The sequence below is a fragment of the Lathyrus oleraceus genome, chromosome 7, assembly GCF_024323335.1.
Source record: "Lathyrus oleraceus cultivar Zhongwan6 chromosome 7, CAAS_Psat_ZW6_1.0, whole genome shotgun sequence".
NCBI lineage: Eukaryota > Viridiplantae > Streptophyta > Magnoliopsida > Fabales > Fabaceae > Lathyrus > Lathyrus oleraceus.
The window spans coordinates 528,445,161-528,451,240 of record NC_066585.1 but is presented as its reverse complement, the minus strand read 5'-3'; positions in this window follow the sequence as shown (position 1 = coordinate 528,451,240).

The following is a 6,080-nucleotide window of genomic DNA, read 5'->3' as shown; positions in this document are numbered from 1 at the left end:
TTCCACATACCCAATCATCTTGAGTACATGGGGACCTACAGAGGCTCCCTCAGCTAACTTGCCTTGAAAAAGGGCTTTTGAAACTTCAAACCTCTCATGCCTTGCTTGCTCTTGATAGAGCAGCTTCAGGTGTTCGATCATATCGAATGCTGACATGTTCTCATGTTGCTTTTGCAATTCTGAGTTCATGGTAGCTAGCATGAGACAAGCAGTTTCATTGGCATCATCGACATGCTTCTTATAAGCATCTCTTTCTGCCTTAGGTGCAGAACTAGGAGGTTCCTCTTCAGGAACAGGTGTCTCCAAGACATACAACTTTTTATCATGTTTGAGGACAATCCTCAGGTTTCGGTGCCAATCCAGAAAATTTGTCCCAGACAATTTTTCCTTGTCAAGGATCGATCGCAAAATGTTGTTAGAGGTGTTTGTTGTCATGGTAATCTACATAAGAAATAATGAAAATATAAGTATCATTGGCATATTAATTAGGCCTTTAATTAAACATGCTCCCACTATTTTACTCAAAACAAATGACCCTCATCATCTGATTCGGAAAATCCCGTTGGAAGATTTTCTAGTGGGTTGAGATCCATATTTCACTTCGTTCTAAGTCCGCGTAGGCGGATTACACAAAACTAGGTTATTTAGGTAGGAACTCCTTCCAATTGTATCTCATACAACTCTCGAAAATTTCAATTGGGTGAATAACTCCTTATTCCAATCCATCATATGGATTATTCCCAACTCTTGCTTCTAAACATATATATAATCTTATTATAATTTGTTTAGTTAAGTTTGACCCATTGTTTTAACAGTTGGATATTACAATTGTCCCATTGCACCTTACTAATATATAGATCATGCACCTCGCGTAGGCGAAACCTACATTATCCATTACTAGTCTTGATGAGTGTTAAAACTTGGAAAGCATAAACTTAATATTTAATTTGAGGGAATTGCAATTTTTCTGATCTCACCGGCTTATTTATCATATAAACTGTCTCTCACATGCATCAACATACATTCACATGCATCAACATACATACAAACAAAATGAAACAGTTATGGCCCTTAGCGCAATTGTTCTCCCAAGCCAATGAGAGAACCTAAGCTAACCTACAACGATCTAAGCTTCTCCAAGCAAGATCTTCAAGGTTGTCCTCCTTTGGCACTAACTTCTTTGCTTTCTTCATATCATTACATTACATGAAAGAAACTCGTTTTACATACGAGGGAGTGAGATGAGAAAAGAAGTTACATTTGGGAGATTAAGAGAGAGGCACGACACACAGGTCGTATTTTAAAAACCCAAAACAAAACAAAGGAAAACTAAGGCCATAACCGATCACCACAAGACAATAATAAACACTTTATTATTATTATTAATTCCTTTAATTAATTAAAATCAAATTAAATTTCAACGACCGATCACACTACGCAGAGTTAGCCGGGGGTCCGCTGCCCGGACAGCGGGAACGGGTGTTCCGCTGCCCGGTCAGCGGACAGGGGTCAAGGGGGCAGCGCCCCTTGCGGGGTCGAAGGGGCAGCGCCCCTGCTCGAAAATTTTAATGAACAATTCATTTAAAATTGACGTCGTTTTTCGTATCAACACTTGATACTTCAAAACACTTTTTCTAGCCGAACGGGTGAATTTTTTCTTGCGTTAACCGGTTAACCATATGCGTTAACCGGTTAACACTGTTTGAAAACATTTAGAAAACTCTTTTCTGCCTTGCGTTAACCGGTTAACCAAATGCGTTAACCGGTTAACACTGTTTGAAAATCTCAAAAAAATTTATTTCGCATTCCGTTAACCGGTTAACCATATGCGTTAACCGGTTAACACTGTTCCAAAAATTAAAAAAATTATTTCGTATTACGTTAACCGGTTAACCATACGCGTTAACCGGTTAACACTGTTCGGAAAAGTGTTTAGGATGCACAACTCTTGTGCAATCAAACCCCAATCGCATAACTCTCTAACAACACAACCCTTGTGTCGTCACTAACCCTGATGCACCAATTTCAGACCGTCAAACACATCTCGATTGTTAATTCAGTATGATTGATCAACATGTCATTGCTTCACCATACTAATGTCGGATCAAGAAGCAAATGACCATTGATCGCTCAAAGGAAAACAATCATCGAGGGTTTGAATGAATGAAACAAGAACACTATATCATATATAATGTATTTTGCATCAGGATTACATATATCACATATATGTAACTTGATCGATCTCAATTTAACCTTTGATTCATTCTGTTTTTAATCATATTATTACAGAACAAAAACAGTTATCAGATTCATGGTTTCGTAAGTGGCTCTAATACCACTGAAGGAGAATTGCCATCCAAGGCGCAGCGGAATTTAAAAATTTCTCCATTTAGTGATCCTTACGAATGGGCATGATCAGTGATAGAATCGTTACCTCTTGTGGCGATTCAAACCTTTGGTGCAGATTTCTGATAATGATCAAAAACTTTGATACAGATCCACGGGGCGATCACGAACGTTGAACGATGACAACGTCTCTACTCAGTCCACACGAACGGATTCCTTCAATCGCAGTGCTAGCTGTTATGAATGAAGGCTTTGAGTGAGGGAAAGAGAGATACGAAATTCCAACTCTTCAGTTGTGTTGTATTCCCTTACAAAGCTTCTGCACAAGAGCTCTATTTATAGAACCACTTGTGTGGGCTTCAAGCCAAAAAGCCCACTTAAGTGCATTTTGGCCTATATCTCATAATATGCCAAAATCACTTAAGTATTTGGTACCTTACCATATTTCGTATTCAGCTTAAGTACACCGTACCTTACGATGTTCCTTAATTATTCTATCTCTCATCAATCCGTCCTTTGTGTGTGACCCTATAGGTTTTTCGCGACGCTGGCAATTATATTAAATCACGCATTTAACATAATAAACAGTGAGCGGTATCTAGCAACACATCACTGCTACCCAAGTCACGAAAATGTCATGTGATCTGACAAAACCTCCTGTGATAATAATTATGTGTATAATTACCCCTTTGCCCTTATGTCTATATTGAACACAAGGTATAGACCATGTCACCCTTGTCCAGTTCAATATTGGGTCCATAGACATTTATCCTGTTAAGCAGGATTGGCAAATTCCATCTAGGACACTCATGTCCCTCAGCATGCTTCATGGAGTACCCATCAACTGTCTTTATGGTTATCCAGTTACGGACAACGTTGGATCAGCAATAAAGCACTCGACTCTACATCTAGGATCCATAGTGGTTTCAGGTCGAAGAGTGGTATACACTATTATCACCATGAGAATAACTTATGACACTTCGCATAACTTTCTATATAGTATTCTCATAGCGGGTCAATCCAGTATGAATATTACTCTTAATATTCATACCTATGTTTAAGACTTGATAACTCTTTATCCATGATCCATGAGACGTGATCATCAGTCTACAAACATAATAGTCTCCATGCTTTAATGTTATCCCATTTCATAATAAAGCTTGACTACGGACACTTTAAGAATAGTGTCCTTATGTTTAATGTGATCTCATGATTAAGTCATACTTGATACATTAAATGGACTATCTATTCCAGGGACTTTATTAAACAAACATAATAAAGAAAAATGCCTTTTATTATTAATAAATAATTCGATACAAGTACCAAAAGTATTGGCCTCTAGGGCTTACACCAACAGGAAGTGTGTCACTTTTCCCCTAGGTCCACTAGTTGAGGTGAAAAACTAGAAAGTAAGTCACATTTCCCCTCAGTTTGGAGGTTAACTGAGGCAAAATACTCATTTTTATCCTCAATTAAGTCTGTGAATCGAGGTGAAATCTCTCATTTTTCCCTTTGGTTGCATAATTTTGGGCAGTGTCATGAAACATCATAAAGAGAGTGACCTAACAATACTATAAATAATACATTTCATGACAAAAAAATCACCTCACCCAACAAAAAGCCGATGTGTAAATCATAACGCGTCACACTTTAATTTTAATTTTTTTGAAGTACCACATATTCCCTCGGTTGAGCTGGCAACCGAAGGGTAAAATATTTAAAGAACACGCCTTCGAATCCCCGCAACTACATTTTAGCACCTTTTAATTTTTTTATGACCTATTACCTCAATTGAGATGGAAACTGAGAGATCAAGTATTTAGAAGACACACCTTCGAATCCCAACAACTACATTTTTGCACCTTTTAATTTTTAAATTTTTTTATGACGTACTACCTCGATTGAGCTGGAAACTGAGGGGTAAAGTATTTAGAGGACACACCTTCGAATCTTAACAACTATATTTTATCACCTTTTAATTTTTTAAATTTTTTTTATTACATATTCCCTCGATTGAGATGGAGACTGAGGGGGTAAAGTAGCGTATTTTATAAAAAAAATTATTTATTTATGACCAATTTGATGAAAAAATTAAATAACGAATCTTTGCCCTCCATTTATAAAGTAACAATGGTCAAGAAATCGCCAACTCACCAATCCACATGAAATATTAGTGATTCGCGTGAAACTCTCACTAGCCAATCAAAACGTGAATTTCATAACTACCCATCTTGGATGCAAAGTGTTGATATGTAAACTTAACATAATGAAAACAATGATAATGAAAGCAAGAGCACAAAAATATTTCAAGGTTGGTTTCTTAATGTAATCTCTTCTATAGTAATTCCTTGTTAAAAATATTTAATTTTAGTTGTTATTGCATCAAGTAAAATATTTAATATTGTTTTTGTTGTTGTTGTTGTTGTTGAACTTTAATATTTAGCTATTCTATTGATTTTTTTTATTTTTTTTGTTATTGTTATTATTGAGATTTAATGTTTAAAGATTCTATTGATATTGTTGTTGTTGAGATTTAATACTTAAGGATTCTATTGATTTTGATTTTGATTTTGTTTTTGTTTTTGTTTTTGTTGTTGTTGTTAATGATGTCAACAAATTTGATAATTTTCAGAATAAAACGAAAAAAAATAAGTTAAAACTAAAATTTTGCAAATAGGACTTTATCCCCTCGGGTATTATTTCCACCAGAGGTAAAAAGTAACCAATTTTAAAAATCCAAAAAATGTTGTTGTTGGGGATCGAACCCATGACCAGTACCATTTTCCCCTTTATGGAGTTATACTCGAGGGAAAAGTGGCAAGTTTTCATATCGCCCTTCGTTACCTCGCATATAAAACTAAGGTAAAATCTCGTTTTAGATCAGGATAAAAAGGGTTTTTTGTAGTAGTGTAATCCATAACTCGACACAATATTTTCTTCTGCGGAATTTTCTAAAACTGATTTTTAAATCGAAAAATAACATTTTAAAGACGTTTTGAACTGCCTTGGCTACCTGATAAATTATTGGTACTTCTGCAGTTGTCTCTGACAAACCGTTCATGTTTGAGGAAAGTTATTTCAAACGTTGGCAACAAAAAAATTGATTTTTCTTAACCTTAAAAAGGGTTGCCAAGGTTTTAACGGATGACATTTCGGTTTTTCCTTTTGGATCAAATGAGTAAACTAACACTAAGAAGTCTATGGATTCAGTAGTAATAATTAATTCTGGTGAATTTCAATCTACTGCACAGATTAAAGAAAGAGATTTACAATTGAGGAAAGAAATCACTTTATGGAAAGAGAGTGATTATATATGAAATAATCATAGTTTGAATGAAATCGCATATGATCTGTGTGATTATTATAGCATCTCCTATACTGCAAAATAGGTTTGGGAATCTCTAGAAAAGAAGTATGGTACCAAAGAGGATGGAGCAAAGAAGTATGTTGTTAGTCTCTACCTGAAGTATCAGATGGTAGATGAAAGGTTTGTGGAGGCTCAATGTCATATATTTCTTAGAGATCATCACTTAAGGTATATCTTTATATGAACAATTTCAAATTGCTTATATTATTGAAAAATTGCCCCTAGTTTGAATTATTTTTTTAAAAAAAATCTTCACCACAAAACAGAAGAATGATCGATAGAGTGATTACTCATTTTCAAATTGAAGAAGAATATTAGTGACAAGATCAAGAATAAAAATTCTTGGTTATTTAAAATAACATAAATA